Below are 19,103 nucleotides of genomic sequence, written 5' to 3' on the forward strand. Positions count from 1 at the left end.
ATCATTGCCCGAAAAGTCCTAGTTTTGGAAGCCCAGGAAAATCTGGATGAGATCTGGAGGTATAAATGGTGACTCCTACATTCTGCCCTGTGACTTGGAGTCTGGAGGCCAACATGCTCAGAAGAACTGAAGAGAAAGAGGACAGAAAGGGAGCTAGGTCATGGAGAATGACCTTGACAAGTCAACCCACCAACTGTATGTTCAGGAAAGTGTGGAAAAATTGTGAAGAGCTGATCATGGCTCAGATTTCTCAGTGTTCACAGAATGCCAGAACACACACACACACACACACACACACACACACACACACACACACACACGCTATGTGCCGGACTCTTGTTCTATGTGCTTTGCTACAATTCTATGAAGTCATTACTATTATTATCATCATCCCTATCCTATGAATAAGGAAACTGAGCCCCAGGGACAATAAGTCTCGTGGTCCAAGTACACACAGCTAATAAAGTAGTTGGCCTGGGATATAAACCGAAGCCCTCTCTTGACTGCTCTGGTATAAAATTGCCCTAAAGCCCAGTAACTCAAGCCAGTGTCTGCTTAAAGTGCTGGACTCTGATTCATAAAAATTAGCCGACAAGTAAAATGTGGTAAAAAGTGGCTGGGGGCAGAGGCAGAGCAACTGGGGAAGGGGAGATACCATTTGTGCCTCCAAGCTGTCATCATTTCCTACAGTCCTTTAAATGTTTAAAGAACACACAGTGTTTCCTTTTCTCACATAGGGGGCCACCTCGCGCAGTGCCTTGGACACAGAAAGCTCGTTACGTAACAGTTCAGTGGTTACGACTCTTCACCCACATTGGCCTGAAGCTTAGGCATGCCACGTCTCATCGGGCCAGTCCTGGTAAGTAAGCCTCGGCTTTGGCACCCGACACACCTGAATTCAAATTCTGGAATTCCTGCTTAGTTTGTGTGAGTTGACCTTCCTTATCAGATCCTGAGTTTCCCAGCGTTAGAATGGAATGATAGTGTCTTCTTGCGGGGTTGTCACAAGGATGCCATCAAATTGTGCCAGGTGCTCCATAAAAGGGAGCTGGTTTTATTCTTACAGCCATTATCCAGGTTTTAAACAGGGGACTTTACTTCTACTTTACAATCCTACTTTCTCGGTATGATTTTCTTCTTTTAAAAAATGTTTATTGAAGTATAGTTAATCTACGATGTTGTGTTGGTTTCAGATGTACAGCAAAGTGATTCAGTTTTATATGTTATATATATATATATATTATTTTTTAGATTCTTTTCCATTATAGGTTATTACGAGATACTGAATATAGTTCCCTGTGCTATATAGTAGGTCCTTGCTGCTTATCTATTTTATACGTAGTAGTGTATATATTTTAATCCCAAACTCCTAATTTATCCCTCCCCTCCTTTTCCCCTTTGGTAACCATAAGTTTGTTTGCGAACGCGGTATGATTTTCAAAATGTGACTGTTCTCCATTTTAAAAGGCAGAGCGTTTGTGCACAACACTGAAATGGCATAACATTTGAGTCTCTTATTCAAAGTAGGTTAACACGAACTACTTAACCCTCACCCCCCATCTCAGTAGCTTCATAAACTTTTTTTTCTCTTTCCTGTAAATCAGAAGTGAGTCGGGGACCTTCCTGGGCTGCCCTCCTCCATGCAGCCTTGTGGGGAGCCAGTGTCCTTCTATTCTGTGGCTACGTCACTCTGGGGCTCTTTGCTTCTAGCCACATGGATGGGATTAAGAGGGGTCAGCAGATCACGCCAGATGTTTTGGGATCCAGGCTTCAAAGTAACTTACGCGCTCTCTGCTCGTATTCTTTTGGCCAAAACTAGTCACGTGGTTTTACCTAGATGTAACATGGCTGAGAAACACAGTTTGGGGTGTGCCGAGGAGGAAAATGAAAATGGTAATGTCTCTGGCCTCTACATTACAGAAAACTGTAATGTAGGGCAGGTAGAAGTTCCAGAGAAATACAAATAACTATTACCTTAATATTACCACAACAGACAGCCACACTGACCATTTCTTGGTTCTTATTATATGGTCCTATGACTATCATTTTAAAGGCTGCATAGATAGTCTAGGCTGTATTATAATTTTCTTAATCATTCCCCTATCATCGGGCAAATATGTAGGATCATTCTAATCCTCTTGCGCCGAATGTTACAGCTTCATCCTGTCAACACGGATAATGGCAAAGTGCCTGCCACCACTGTAGGTGCATTGCTATGCGGTTACCAGCCGGATGCCCAAATCATCCAATGTAACTCTCATGCCTCCTTAAGCAAAGGAATATTCAGAGTCCCAGAGGCCGGCCTGACAGTTCTTACCCTGGGTTCATTGCCTCTGAATTAGAAGGGGAGAGTTAGATAGTGTCTGAGTCAAATTAGACTTGACTTGGATTATATTTTCTTCCATAGAGGCAAGCCATCTCTATTAGAATGTTCAGTGGCCAGTGTCAGGGAGGAATGGTCGCGGTTTCAAATGATCGCCTGGCTAATAATCAGAGGACCGTCATGCCACTCAGCAGAACTCTGTCCTTTCAGCGGTGTTGCACGAACTGTAACTGCAGTCTTTGATGGAGTGGGATTGCAGAAAGAGTGCAAATAAAACGCAGATTTGTTTCCATTTTATTCCATTCCAACAGCCGTTATTCATAACAGCTTAATGTGCAGCCGCTGCATTTCCCAAATGCAACGTGGTGAGGGTTTTGCACAGTTAAAACTGGTTTTATAGGCAAGGGAAATGCCACCAGGTCAGCAAAATTGTTGCTACCCTTTCACTCTCCTGGATTTAGCTCTGTAGGATGAGTATTCAGATCCTGGAATAGTTGTTGCCTCCGTAATGCAAAATCCAAACTACCAGAGTCAGGGTTATGCCGGGGAATTCACACACACACACTCACAAACTCTCACACACACACACACACACACACACACACACACACACACACACGAAGAGCAGCTTATATAACCCTATAAATTAAATATGAAGCCTCTTTGTGCTTTCAAAAACATCAGAGAGAATCAAAGGCTTGTACAAATTCTTCTCACCCTGCTTGTAGACATCGTTACTCTCATAAGCCTTTGCATCCTGGGTCCTGAGGTGACTTTCGTTCCTTTTTGATGCTTTGCAGGTTTCTGCATGCAAAGGGTTAATCACGATCACACATGACTTTTAATTCTGCTTCACGGCTTTATAAGAAAGACCTGTCCACCAAAATGTAAAAAGCATGGCATGTATTGGGAGAAGAGTGATTGCAGGCAAGATCACATCTTTTTTTTTTTAACCCAACGTAGCTGTTCAAAGGCAGTTCATTGTTATGACTGCTCTGACTTACAGTGGTGAGAAAACAGGTATCAAACAGGGAGACAAGTGGAGTCATTGCCAAGTGGTATTAAAGACTCACTGGTCAGAACATAATCTTTTTTTTTTTTTTTTTTTACAGATTTTATTTTATTTTTAAAATTTTATTTCTTAAATTTATTTATTTTGGATTCACTGGGTCTTAGTTGCAGCCAGTGGGCTCCATAGTTGTGCCATGCGAACTCTTAGTTGTGTCATGCATGTGGGATCTAGTTCCCTGACCAGGGATTGAACTGCGTCCCCTGCATTGGAAGGTGGATTCTTAACCACTGCACCACCAGAGAAGTCCCAGAACATAATCTTTCTACATGAAGAATATATATCTACATGCGGTTCTTCATGTAAAAAGATTATGTTCTGACCCATAGAGTTTAGCACTGCTTTTCCAGGATTGTACCTGGATTTGGTCTGATCCATTTTTACTGATCTCCACTCTTTCCAGACCAATAGCCCCTGTTTACCTTCCATTGCTTTGGAAGTTTCATTTTCAGAATTTGGGATGTGCCTGTGTTTTCCTGACATGGCCTCTAAAATTCAGAAACCATTTTAGAATTCAACACTCCTTTGAACTAAAGTTTCGTGATGAGAGCTCCATGCAAGATCGTTTGATGACCAGGGAGTATGTCCAAGGGCCCCAACACGGTGATATGACATGTATTCCTTAGCGTCACATTGGGGAACCTCGGTGACGATGGAGACAGACAAGTCTCTGCATCCCTGCTGTTGCCACAAAGCCGGTTTTGCTGAAAGCAGCTCAGACCATGGTGGCAGCTTCCCTATCACTCTCTGAGTGGGACATTAAAGTGAGACGTGCATCATCAAGTGATTTTGATTCATTTTTTGGGAAGCGATGGCATTTAGTGAAATCCAGTGAATTGTCCCTTTCAGCACTAATAATGTGTTCTGAGCTTTCCCCACTAGATGCTGTGTAATGGTAATATAATAGGATTGCTATGGCAATTAAGTGATTGCATATTTTTGGGCAATGGAGGGCATCCACTGGGGCACAAGCTATTAGTAAAATGGAAACGTTGTCACAGGATTGGTTGGGATCTGGCTCAGGCACTGGGGACACGAGCCACCATCCATTTTATTTTTTCAGAAAATTTGGAGGTGGGCTTATAATATCACTGGGCTCCACTATTCACACTGGGATTGTACTGGGAAGGGCCCAGTAGACTCTCTACCTAGTCAGTGACCATCATCACCATTAAAGCATTTAACAAATATTTATCTGCACAGATGCTAAGACAAAGTGGATTATTGGATATGCTTTTCCGATGGCTGAAGGGCTGTTTGGAGGAGGGCATTTAATATCTTGTAAGCATCGACGATTTCTTTGTTTGCAGAATATTTTATGGTTTTCCATACAGGGAGGTTTCTTGGGATCTCCTTGTCCATCCCTCCCAACCCCCTCCCCTGCAACATACATACCAACTACCATGTAAGATTAATAAATAAGACATTATCCCCATTTCATAGATGAGGATGCTGATTTCTAATGACCGGTCCCAGTTCAGCTTAAGTCCATAGAACTGTGCAGTGCTGAAGTGGGGACATCTGAGGTTGGAAGATCTGGACTGTCAGGTCTTCCCTCCAGCCTGAGCAACCTGGCCTCAGTGAATCTGTTTTCTCTTTTTCATATTTCAACTGGCTGTACAAACATTTGCTAAAGCTGGATGTTAGTAAGTGGGTGATCCCTATACATTGTTCCGTGCTCTTTACTATGTTTGAAAATATTGCGTGATGATCAATGACCAAAATAAAATAAGTTGATTGCCTAAAGTGGGGATAACCACCTCAGAGTATCTTTTGGGGGTATTGACTTTAGAACGTGAATACTATATATTATGGCATTTAGGAAATGCTCATTTCTGTGTTCCCATTTTTGTTATTGCTGGTATTCCTTTTTTTTTAATACATTTATTTATTTATTTATCTTTGGCTGCATCGGGTCTTTGTGGCTGCGTGCGGGCTTTCTCTAGTTGCTGCGAGCGGGCGTTACTCTTCGTTGCGGTGCACAGGCTTCTCATTGTGGTGGCTTCTCCTGTTGCGGAGTATGGGCTTTAGGTGCGTGGGCTTCAGTAGTTGTGGTACATGGGTTCAGTGGTTGTGGCTCACGGGCTCTAGAGCGCAGGCTCAGTAGTTGTGGTGCACGGGCTTAGTTTCTCTGCGGCATGCTGGATCTTCCCAGACCAGGGCTTGAACCTGTGTCCCCTGCATTGGCAGGTGGATTCTTAACCAATGTGCCACCAGGGAAGTCCCTATTGCTGGTATTATAATCTTTGGAGGAGTGGTAGTAAGGAAGTGGTCATAGTGTCTTCACAGCCTGCCTTTCAAGCCAAATCCAGCCTCTGTACCCCTACACTGAATTAAATCTCAGAGACAGAGTTTTGGGTGAAGTAGGAAAGAATGGTTTTATTGCTTTACCAGGCAAAGGGAGCCACAGTAGGCAATGCCCTCAAAATTGTGTGTCCCAACCTGGAGGGGGTAGTGAGGAGTTCTATAGTAATGGTTCAAAGAGGAGGATGTGATCAGCTCATGGACTTTCTTCTGATTGGTTGGTGGTGAGGTAAGTGGGAGGCAGCATCATCAACCTTCTGGTTCCAATAGGTCTGGGGTCTACGTGCTTGTGGGCAGCATACAGTTAACTTCTCCCACCTGGTGGGGGTTTCAGTACCTGCAAAACAACTCAAGGATGTTATGTGTGTCCCTTGAGGGGGAACCAGGACTCTGCCCTGAGGCTGCACTATTGTTTCTTAACTGCTCCTCCCTTGTCTCCCCATCCCCTCCCTTCCCTGATTATCAACTGCTTGAACCTGCCCGTTGGAACTCAGGGAAGGTGGTGGAAGCTGAATGAAGCCTATTTCCTGTAATCAAGAAATGGGGGGACACGGACAGGCTTTTGTGTCCAGGAGCCCCACAGGGTCCTGCTCGGTTTCACCTTTACAGCTAAGGTGTAGAGCCATCACAAAGACTAGAGCCTCTTAGGTGGTATTAAAGCCGGGAGCTCACAGTTGTAATGCAAAGTAGAAGAGGGAGTGGGGCTTTGCACAAGCTGTGTCTCCTATGCACAAGCCTCTTTCTCTACCATCATCCATTTCCACCAAATGCCCTTGTTCTTCCTCCAAGACTGTAGAGCAAGTTCACAATCAGCTATTAGCAGCTCAGGCACTATTACTCACAGAATCCTTCCTCTGTACACCAGATCAGGTTGGGTCTCCTTTTAATGCTCTCGGTATGCCTTAGACCTTTCTATTTTTATTGTGGTACAATACACATAACATTAACCATTTTAAAGCAAACAGCTCACTGGCATTTAGTACATCTGTAATGTTGTACAATCATCATCACTGTTTAGTTCCAGGATGTTATGACCCCAAAAGAAAACCTCATGCCCATTAAGCAGTCACTTCCCATTCCCCCCTCCTCACTCCCTAGTAACCGCTAATGCTTTTTGTCTCTACAAATTTGCCTATTCTGGATATTTCCATGTAAGTGGAATTATATAATTTTACGTCTGGCTCCTTTCACTTAAATATTTTGCCCAAGGTTCTTGCATGTTATAGCTGGGATAAGTACTTCATTCTTTTCAAAAACACTATCAAGAGAGTAAGAAGACAATCCATAGGATTGGAGAAAATATTTGCAAATCATATAACTGATAAGGATCTAGTATCCAAAATATATAAAGAACTCTTACGACTCAACAACAAAAAGACAAACAAGCCAATTAAAAAAAAAATGGGCAAAAGACTTAGATAGATATCTCTCCAAAGAAGACATACAAATGGCCAACATCAGGGAAATGCAGATCAAGCCTTTCTTTTAGTAATTCCTCACACCTTGTATTTATTGATATGTCATTCTTTAATTAATACCTGTGTCCTCCACTGGACTGAGGGTTCCAAAAGGACTGGAACTATATATCTATTTATTATTGCAATCCTAGCACAGTGACACATGATAAGCCTTCAATAAATATTTGTTGAGTAAACAAAGGGATGGACAAGGAGAAACAAAGAACTTTTGGAGATCAAAAAAGAGAACAATGTCAACTCTTTCAAATTAGGGAAATACTACAGATAGTTTATAGACGTCACATTTCTGTACAAGGGAAACAGCAGTTGTCCTCTGACCTCCTCTCCTAAATCTCCAGACCGTGAGACCTCGTGATATTGTTGTTTTCATTGTCTTTGATAGCAGTGTTGAGCTACCCTGTGTTTATTGATTACTGTAAGGCATTGCACTAGAAGCCGAGGATATGATGATCAATTAATAAAGACATGGCTTGGGACTTGCCTGGTGGCGCAGTGGTTGGGAGTCTGCCTGCCAATGCAGGGGACACGGGTTCGGGCCTTGGTCCAGGATGATCCCACATGCCGTGGAGCAACTAGGCCCATGTGCCACAACTACTGAGCCTGTGCTGTAGAGCCTGTGATCCACAACTACTGAGCCCGCATGCCACAACTACTGAAGCCCACATGCCTAGAGCCCATGCTCCACAACAAAGAGAAGCCACCACAATGAGAAGCCCGTGCACCACAACAAAGAGTAGCCCCCGCTCGCCGCAGCTAGAGAAAGCCTGCGCACAGCAACGAAGACCCAGTGCAGCCAAAAGTTAAAAAAAAAAAAAAAAGTCGTGGCTTAAGCTTTACATAAACTGTTTCCCACAGATCTCACTCTTGGTTTGCCTGTGAAGGAACTAGGCTCAGAAAATCCTTTAAATAAGTGATTCAGACACAGGGTCTGTGGGATGCCCTCGCCAGGCTGGGCCTGCCCCCTCCAGATCACTACCTGAGCATCTTTCCCTGCAGTTACTTGAGTTGGCTCCATCTTCTCCCTGCACTTCTCTGTAAGGTGAAGACCTGGAGGAGATAATTCCTATTACAGTCCTTTGGGGATTTTCCAAAACGTAAACAGAAAGACAGTCTGATGACTGTCCTCATGAAGAGAAGGAAGGAAGACCGTGCATAAAATATGCCATGAGCAAAGACAAGGAAACAAGACTGCAGATGCATTCTGTGGTTCCAGAAATTCAGAAGCCCTCCTATGTCTGACTGGGAGGCACATAAGGAAATCATCACAATACAAGGTGTCAATCAAGCCATGTGGCTGACAGGGTCTTGGTGCTCCAGCCGGGTGTCAGGCCTGTGCCTCTGAGGTGGGAGAGCCGAGTTAGGACATTGGTCCATTAGAGACCTCCCGGCTCCATGTAATATCAAATGGTGAAAGCTCTCCCAGAGATCTCCATCTCAACACTAAGACCCAGCTCCACTCAACGGCCAGCAAGCTACAGTGCTGGACACCCCATGCCAAACAACTAGCAAGATAGGAACACAACCCCACCCATTAGCAGAGAGGCTGCCTAAAATTATAATAAGGTCACAGACACCCCAAAACACACCACTGGATGTGGTCCTGCCTACCAGAAAGACAAGATCCAGCCTCATCTACCAGAACACAGGCACCAGTCCCCTCTACCAGGAAGCCTACACAACCCACTGAACCAACCTTAGTCACTGGAGGCAGACACCAAAAACAAAGGGAACTACGAACCTGCAGCCTGTGAAAAGGAAACCCCAAACACCATAAGTTAAGCAAAATGAGAAGACAGAGAAACACACAACAAATGAAGGAGCAAGGTAAAAACCCACCAGACGAAACAAATGAAGAGGAAATAGGCAGTCTACCTAAAAAAGAATTCAGAGTAATGATAGTAAAGATGATCCAAAATCTTGGAAAAAGAATGGAGAAAATCCAAGAAACATTTAACAAGGACCTAGAAGAACTAAAGAGCAAACAAACAACGATGAACAACACAATAAATGAAATTAAAAATTCTGTAGAAGGAATCAATAGCAGAATAACTGAGGCAGAATAACGGTAAGTGACCTGGAAGATAAAATATTGGAATTAACTACCGTAGAGCAGAATAAAGAAAAAAGAATGAAAAGAATTGAGGACAGTCTCAAAGACCTCTGGGACAACATTAAACACACCAACATTCAAATTATATGGGTCCCAGAAGAAGACAAAAAGAAAAGGACTGAGAAAATATTTGAAGAGATTATAGTTGAAAACTTCCCTAATATGGAAATAGTCAGTCAAGTCCAGGAAGCACAGAGAGTCCCATACAGGATAAATCCAAGGAGAAACATGCCAAGACACATATTAATCAAACTATCAAAAATTAAATACAAAGATAAAATATTAAAAGCAGCAAGGGAAGAACAACAAATAACACACAAGGGGATCCCCATAAGGTTTACAGCTGATCTTTCATCAGAAACTCCGCAAGCCAGAAGGGAGTGGCAGGACATATTTAAAGTGATGAAACGGAAAAACCTACAACCAAGATTACTCTACCCAGGAAGGATTTCATTCAGATTCTACAGAGAAATTAAAACCTTTACAGACAAGCAAAAGCTAAGAGAATCCAGCACCACCAAACCAGCTTTACAACAAATGCTAAAGGAATTTCTCTAGGCAGGAAACACAAGAGAAGGAAAAACCTACAATAACAAACCCAAAGCAATTAAGAAAATGATAATAGGAACATACATATCAATAACTACCTTAAATGTAAATGGATTAAATGCTCCAACCAAAAGACATAGACTGGCTGAATGGATACAGAAACAAGACCTGTATATATGCTGTCTACAAGAGACCTATTTCAGACTTGGGGACACATACAGACTGAAAGTGAGGGGATGGAAAAAGATATTCCATGCAAATGGAAATCAAAAGAAAGCTGGAGTAGAAATTCTCATATCAGACAAAATTCACTTTAAAATAAAGACTATTAAAACGACAAATGACACTACGTAATGATCAAGGGATCAATCCAAGAAGAAGATATAACAATTGTAAATATTTGTGCACCCAACATAGGAGCACCTCAGTACATAAGGCAAATGCTAACAGGGGAAATCGACAGTAACACAATCATAGTAGGGGACTTTAACACCCCACTTTCACCAATGGACAGATCATCCAAAATGAAAATAAATAAGGAAACATAAGCTTTAAATGACACATTAGACCAGATGGTTTTAATTGATATTTATAGGACATTCCATCCAAAAACAACAGAATACACTTTCTTCTCAAGTGCACATGAAACATTCTCCAGGATAGATCATATCTTGGGACACAAATCAAACCTTGGTAAATTTAAGAAAATTGAAACCATATCAAGTATCTATTCCGACAACAATGCTATCAGACTAGATATTAATTACAGGAAAAAATCTGTAAAAAATTCAAACACATGGAGGCTAAACAATACACTACTAAATAACCAAGAGATCAATCACTAAAGAAATCAAAATATACCTGCAAACAAATGACAATGAAAACACGACGAACCAAAACCTATGGGATGCAGCAAAAGCAGCTCTAAGAGGGAAGTTTATAGCAATACAATCCTACCTCAAGAAACAAGAAACATCTCAGATAAACAACCTAACCTCACACCTAAAGCAATTAGAGAAAGAAGAACAAAAAAACCCCAAAGTTAGCAGAAGGAAAGAAATCATAAAGATCAGATCAGAAATAAATGAAAAAGAAATGAAGGAAGCAGTAGCAAAGATCAATAAAACTAAAAGCTGGTTCTTTGTGAAGAAAAACAAAATTGATAAACCATTAGCCAGACTCATCAAGAAAAAAAGGGAGAAGACTCAAATCAATAGAATTAGAAATGAAAAAGGAGAAGTGACAACTGACACTGCAGAAATACAACGGATCATGAGAGATTACTACAAACAATATATGCCAATAAAATGGACGACCTGGAAGAAATGGACAAATTCTTAGAAGAGCACAATCTTCTGAGACTGAAACAGGAAGATATAGAAAATATAAACAGACCAATCACAAGCACTGAAATTGAGACTGTGATGAAAACTCTTCCAACAAACAAAAGCCCAGGACCAGATGGCTTCACAGGTGAATTCTATCAAACATTTAGAGAAGAGCTAACACCCATCCTTCTCAAACTCTTGCAAAATATAGCAGAGGGAGGAACACTCCCAAACTCATTCTATGAGGCCACCATCACCCTAATACCAAAACCAGAGATGTCACAAAGAAAGAAAACTACAGGTCAATATCACTGATGAACATAGATGCAAAAATCCTCAACAAAATACTAGCAAACAGAATCCAACAGCACATTAAAAGGATTATACACCATGATCAAGTGGGGTTTATCCCAGGAATGCAGTGATTCTTCAATACACACAGATCAATCAACGTGATACACCATATTAACAAATTGAAGGAGAAAAACCATATGATCATCTCAATACATGCAGAAAAAGCTTTCAACAAAATTCAACACCCATTTATGATAAAAACCCTCCAGAAAGTTGGCACAGAGGGAACTTACCTCAACATAATACAGGCCATATATGACAAACCCCCAGCCAACATTGTTCTCAAGGTGAAAAACTGAAACCATTTCCTCTAAGATTAGGAACAAGACAAAGTTGTCCACTCACACCACTATTATTCAACAGTTTTAAAGTTTTAGCCACAGCAATCAGAGAAGAAAAAAAATAAAAAGAATCCAAATTGGAAAAGAAGAAGTAAAGCTTTCAGTGTTTGCAGATGACATGATACTATACATAGAGAGTCCTAAAGATGCTACCAGAAAACTGCTAGAGCTAATCAATGAATTTGGTAAAGTATCAGGATACAAAATTAATGCACAGAAATCTCTTGCATTCCAATACACTAATGATGAAAAAGCTGAAAGAGAAATTAAGGAAACACTCCTATTTACCATTGCAACAAAAAGAATAAAATAGCTAGGAATAAACCTACCTAAGGAGACTAAAGACCTCTATGCAGAAAACTATAAGATACTGATGAAAGAAATTAAAGTGGATACCAACAAATGGAGGGATATACCATGTTCTTGCATTGGAAGAATCAACATTATGAAAATGACTATACTACCCAAAGCAATCTACAGATTCAGTGCAATCCCTATCAAACTACCAATGGCATTTTTCACAGAAACAGAACAAAAAATTTCACAATTTGTATGGAAACACTAAAGACCCCGAATAGCCAAAGCAATTTTGAGAAAGAAAAATGGAGCTGGAGGAATCAGGAGCCCAGACTTCAGACTATACTACAAAGCTACAGTAATCAAGACAGTACGGTACTGGCACAAAAACAGAAATATAGATCAATGGAACAGGATAGAAAGCCCAGAGATAAACCCATGAACATATGGTCACCTTATTTTTGATAAAGGAGGCAAGGAGATGCAATGGAGAAAAGACAGTCTCTTCAATAAATGGTGATCAGAAAACTGGACAGCTACATGTAGAAGAATGAAATTAGAACACTTCCTAACACCATACACAAAAATAAACTTAAAATGGATTAAAGACCTAAATGTAAGGTGAGACACCATAAAACTCTCAGAGGGAAACATAGGGAGAACACTCAATGACATAAATCACAGCAAGATCCTTTTTGACCCACCTCCTAGAGAAATGGAAATAAAAGCAAGAATAAACAAATGGGACCTAACGATACTTAAAAGCTTTTGCACAGCAAAGGAAAACATAAACAAGACGAAAAGACAACCCTTAGAATGGGAGAAATTATTTGCAAACAAATCAACGGACAAAGGATTAATTTCCAGAATTTACAAGCAGCTCATGCAGCTCAATATCAAAAAATCAAACAACCCAATCCAAAAATGGGCAGAAGAGCTAAATAGACATTTCTCCAAAGAAGATATACAGATTGCCAACAAACACATGAAAGGATGCTCAACATCACTGATCATTAGAGAAATGCAAATCACAACTACAATGAGATATCACCTCACACCAGTCAGAATGGCCATCATCAAAAAATCTACAAACAATAAATGCTGGAGAGGGTGTGGAGAAAAGGGAACCCTCTTGCACTGTTGGTGGGAATGTAAATTGATACAGCCACTATGGAGAACAGTATGGAAGTTCCTTAAAAAACTAAAAATAGAATTACCATACAACCCAGCTATCCCACTACTGGACATATACCCTGAGAAAATCATAATTGAAAAAGTGTCATGGACCACAGTGTTCATTGCAGCTCTATTTACAATAGCCAGGACATGGAAGCAACCTAAGTGTCCATTGACAGATGAATGGATAAAGAAGATGTGGCACATATATACAATGGAATATTACTCAGCCATAAAAAGAAACGAAATTGAGTTATTTGTAGTGAGGTGGACGGACCTAGAGTCTGTCACATAGAGTGAAGCAAGACAGAAAGAGAAAAACAGATACTGTAGGCTAACACATATATATGGAATCTAAAAAAAAAAAAAATGGTTCTGAAGAACCTAGGGGCAGGACAAGAATAAAGACACAGACGTCAAGAATGGACTTGAGGACATGGGGAGGGGAAAGGGTAAGCTGGGACGAAGTGAGAGAGTGGCACTGACATATATACACTACCAAATGTAAAATAGATAGCTAGTGGGAAGCAGCCACATAGCACAGGGAGATCAGCTCGGTGCTTTGTGACCACCTAGAGAGGTGGGATAGGGAGGGTAGGAGGGAGACACAAGAGGGAGGAGATATGGGGATATAGGTATATGTATAGCTGATTCACTTTGTTATAAAGAAGAAACTAACACACCATTGTAAAGCAATTATACTCCAATAAAGATGTTAAAAAGAAAAAAATAAGCGATTCAAAGACACTCAGACCGGAACCAAAAAGTTGTACATTCAATCCATCTTTCTTCACTCTTCCACGCTCCTGGACTATTTCTCCATGGCCTCTGCCTTCTCTGCATCAAACAGAGGGCCCAGGGAATGGGAGATGTCGAAAGTTATTTAATAATGAACAGTTGATGGTAATGAGGGAAGGAGGGTGGGAAGCAAGAAACCAAAAAACAAGATTAAATTTGGGACCCAATATTGTTTCTTAAGATGAATAAAATGATACCAATAATTATTGAGTCCTTACTATATTCTGTGCAAAGCACTTAACTCTCATTGTCTCATTGACTCTAAAGATCTCCTATAGGCTGTAGGCACTATTTAACTATTATCATTCCTATTTTGAGTAAGAGGAAACTGAAGCACAGGACATTGATTAATTGGCTCAGGGCCACCCAGGTGGCAATGAACAGAGCCAGGATTTGAACTCAGGGATTCCACATCCAGTGACTATGTCCCTAGGAACTAGGCTGTAGGTGCCTCCAAGGTAGAGTACAGTCCAGGGTATCATGGGTTCTTGCTCCTACGTTCACATGCCTTAGAGTCTAACACTTTGTAGAGAGAAATATTTATTGTTCCTGGTGTCCTTGGTACCCATTGCCAGCAACACCCAAGGAGGGTAGAAGCTGCCCTGCTGCAGTCAGCTGGCAGAAAGATTTCCCATCCATCCCAATGAGTGAGGAGCAAAACAAGATGCCCATCCTTCATGGATTGCTCTGGAGGCTCCAATAGTGAACAGAGACAAGAGCACAGCTAAGCGCTGGGGAGTGCCCAAGGGGCGGCCATCCCGGGAAAGTGGACAATTCCATTGGCCACAGAGACCTTTGAGTGAGACGCTGCTGGGAGAACAGAAAGAACACAGGGCAGGAAAGCTGCATTCCAAGCCCAGTTCTGTGCCTGGATCAGAGACGGTCACAGCCGAGCAGCGTCACCAGCCAGTGGCAACCTCAAGGACCCTTGTCGCTGTTCTCGCCATGCTCTTCCTTCAGATCTTGGCATCGCTGGTTCCTCTCATCCCCCAGCTCTTGGTTGAAATATCACATCTTCCTAGAGGTCTTCCCGAGACATCTGATCAACAGTAACTCCCCCTCTCCGTTACTCAGTAGCCCATTAACCTATTTTATGTTTTTTCATAGCACTGATCATTATCTGAAATTACGTCCTTTATTCTGTTGTCAGTTTGTTCCCTGGCTTACTCCTCTCCTTGTAACCTCTGTAATTGTTTTCATGGTCATTGCTGGTACCTAGAACAATACTTGACATATGCTGAGAAAAGAAAGGAAGGGAGGGAGGGAGGGAAGAAGGGGAACTTTAGTGATCACCAACTCTTCTTTGTTTGGAGGAAGCAGCTGAGGCACAGAGAGGTTAACTGGCATGCCCAAAGGCACACAGCAAGTGAAGGAGAGCCAAGATTTAACTCATGTCTGTTTGACTCTACAGCCTCTGCCTTTTCCTATGATCACTCACTGCCTTGTTGGTTATCATGCTTACGTGGATGAAGGTTTCCTGAAATAATATTTCTACTTTCTGCACTGAAAGTAAGCCAACCATTCCTCTGGCTTCTACCCTCCGCTAGATATTTTCTTTGTTATATCAACTTGAGCTTTGTTGCCCTTGGCTTTTTCTACAAATTTTTGAAACTTATACAAGAGAGATGTCTCTCATTCCAGTCCATCCTCTATCCCACACCCAAAGCCATCTTTGAAAGAAAGGATGGATACCTTAGGTTCTCACTCTGCACACAAACACTGCTTCCTCTGTTTACCAACAGCACGTTCATATCTTTAGGATGAACCCCTAAGGAGAAAAGCCACGGCATTTGAAGTTACCATCTAGCCAGTCTCTCTCTCCTTTAGATGAAATTTTGCTTTAGTCTAGACACCTAAAACATTTGAGTAAGGAAAGCATCCCACCTTTGATCATTTTTAAATACTCACTAAAAAGAAAAAAACTTAATTGAAGAAGAAATGTAAAGCCCTCTTGATCTCTATGAAAACATAGCCAATTATCAAGACAATTTCCAAATAACCCCAAAGCTTGTATAAATGTCTTTCAGCACTGGGAGAGTAAAGCTAAATATTTACTACATGCCAAACAAAATTAAGATTTATCTGGCACCAAAGGAAAAACAGAGAAAGCTACTTCTACAGGTTGAAATCCCACCACTACAAAAGGAAGCAGGGTGTTTTGAAAGGAAAACGTTTTAACCATGTTTACAAGGGTCATTTCCATGTTTCTGAAACTCTGCTATTAAATAATGCATGTTTTTCAAGTGAAAAAATGAAGCAGCTAAGTACTGTCTTCTTGAAGAACGTCTAGATGTCCAGGGGAAAGAAAAGACTGGACCCACTGGAGCGGTCTGATCCCTTCCTTCCCAAGAGAGGGTGGTGAGGGGCAGAGCAGGGGCCTTGGGGTCTTGTACAAGATCTGTAGCAATTTTTTGTCTTGTCAGGAAATTGGGCTGCAGGGAGGTAGGGATAGGGTTGGAGAACAGGGAGAGTGTTGGCTTGGGAGCCAGACACTGGGATTCACTCCCTGCTCACTCATTTCCTTGCAGGCACATTCTTTAACTCTAGTTGCTAGCCAAGTAGGAATAGTTGCTTAGCTCTCAGAGTCTTTGGGGAAGATTAAATTAAACAGCATGTGTAAAGCACAGTGCCTTGGGCATGGTATCCACTCCATAAAGATGAACTATTCCATTAGTAGTAGTCGTAGCAGCCGTGTAATATTGGCAGAGACAGCAATGATCATCGAACATCCCAGGTGCTCCTCTGTGTTTCCCAGTGTCCTTTGCAGATAGGTCTGGGCCATGTGACCCATTCTGGACGATGGGCTGCCAGCAGAAATGATGTGAGTCCAGGCAGAGCCAGGTAGGAGTGTGTGGGGGTTTCTGAGGCCCTCTCCTCTCCTGGTGTGAGAGCCATGTTGCTATGGTGGCATCACAAGATAGTAGAGTCTCCACGAGTCTGGTTTCTGAGGGATTCTATAGAGAGGTGTCCCCCCACTGACCATGTGGGACACAGAGCATGAGTAGGAAATAAGTCTTTGCTGTTAGGCTACTGGGATTCTGGGTTAGTTTGTCACTGCAGCAGTTAGTCTGGTGCTTAATATGATTTATTATTATTTTTCTTATTATTTCTTGATCAAAGCAGGTTCAAGGGGACCAGAAACCCCCAGGGGGTTGGAGGGGGAAGGCATTCTGAAGCCAGTTTTCATAGAGACACGTTTTTATCAACTGATATCTTCTGTCACATATATATGTGTGTGTGTATGTATATATCTTCCATATATATTCTATATATCTACATAATATCTATATAGTCTATAGATATTATCTATACTTTTACCCAACTCTTTTTTTAAATAAATTTATTTATTTCATTTTTAGCTGTGTTGGGTCTTCATTGCTCTGAGCAGGCTTTCTCTAGTTGCAGCGAGCAGGTTTCTTATTGCAGTGCCTTCTCTTGTTGTGGAGCACGGGCTCAAGGAGCGCGAGCTCAGTAGCTGTGGCTCGTGGGCTCTAGAGCGCAGGCTCAGTAGTTGTAGCACGTGGGCTTAGTTGCTCCATGGCATGTGGGATCTTCCTGGACCGGGGCTTGAACCCATGTCCCCTGCATTGGCAGGCAGATTCTTAACCACTGCGCCACCAGGAAGCCCTACCCAACTCTTAATTCTTGCTGGTTTATGGGTTTTACCAATCCTTGTGAGCAACCTTAAACAATTTCTGAAATTAGGAAGGAATGTGTATGTTTCCTCCCAATACATTCTTCTGACTGCTGTTTTTGTATTTCTAAAACACCATCCTGTCCCCCAAACTCCCATTGTTCTCATTTCTATGAAGATAAAATACAATCTTTTCACCTGACAATCAAGGCTCTCTGAGACCTGGCTGCTTCATTCTCATCCCTTTCTAAACCCTCTGCTACAATCAGGCCGCTATTGACATTACTTTCCCATCTCTGTAGGATTCAGTTACTCTGAGTGTCAACATCTTTGCTTTTAACTTTAAAAAAAAAAAAAATTTAAACAAATACTTACTTTCTGTCTCTTTTCCTTGAAGGAAGGAACCCAAGTGTTGAAACCAAGACTTAACTGTTTTTTTTTTAAATCGTACCAAAGATTCCACAGACTTTATCTTTGCCTTTTTTTTTTAATAGCAGCTGTACTGAGATAGAATTGACATGCTAAACAATTGATCTATTTAAATTATAAATTTAAATGTTTTAATATAGGTAGAGAATTGTGCAAATATCAATACCACAATCAATTTTAGAACATTTTCATCACCTCCCCCTTTCCTAAAAATATCCATACCTATTAGCAGTCACTCCATTTTTTCCTCTACCCCCAGCCCCTAGAAACCACTAATCTACTTTCTCTCTATATAAATTTGCCTATTCTGGACATTTCATATAAATGGAGTTACAATATGTGTTTTTTTGTGAATGGTTTATAGCATTTAGCCTAATGTTTCCAAGGATCGTCTGTATTGTAACATGTATCAGTAATTAATTCTTGTTTAAGGCCAGATAATATTCCATTGCATAAACACATTACATCAGTTGTATTTTACTTATCCATTCATCAGTTGATGGGCATATGAGTTTGTTTCCTTTTTTTTTTTTTTTTTTTTACTATTTTGAATAACGCTGATGTGTACATTTGTGTATATGTTTTTTCATAGATGTACACTTTCATTTCTCTTGGGCACATGCCTAGGCATGGAATTGCTGGTGTGTAGGGGACTCTGCTGTTGTTGATTTTTTTTGGTTGTTACTGTTGTTAAAGCGCAGTGTATTCTCACTTCCTGTGACACGCGGGAAGGAAGGGGAAGGGTCGCTGGTGCACAAATACTGTGCTTGCTGATGGCAGTTTAGAGAGGAGATACTTTTATCCCAGCAGCCTGAGGGCGCTCGGGAATTCCAGGATAGAAATGGCAAACCCACTGGAGGTGTGGTCTCTTGCCGTCTTCCTCTGATGCCCCTTGTGCCTTCACAGGGCCTTC

The sequence above is a fragment of the Leucopleurus acutus genome (assembly GCF_964270905.1).
Source record: "Leucopleurus acutus genome assembly, chromosome: 16".
NCBI classification, from domain to species: Eukaryota; Metazoa; Chordata; class Mammalia; order Artiodactyla; family Delphinidae; genus Leucopleurus; species Leucopleurus acutus.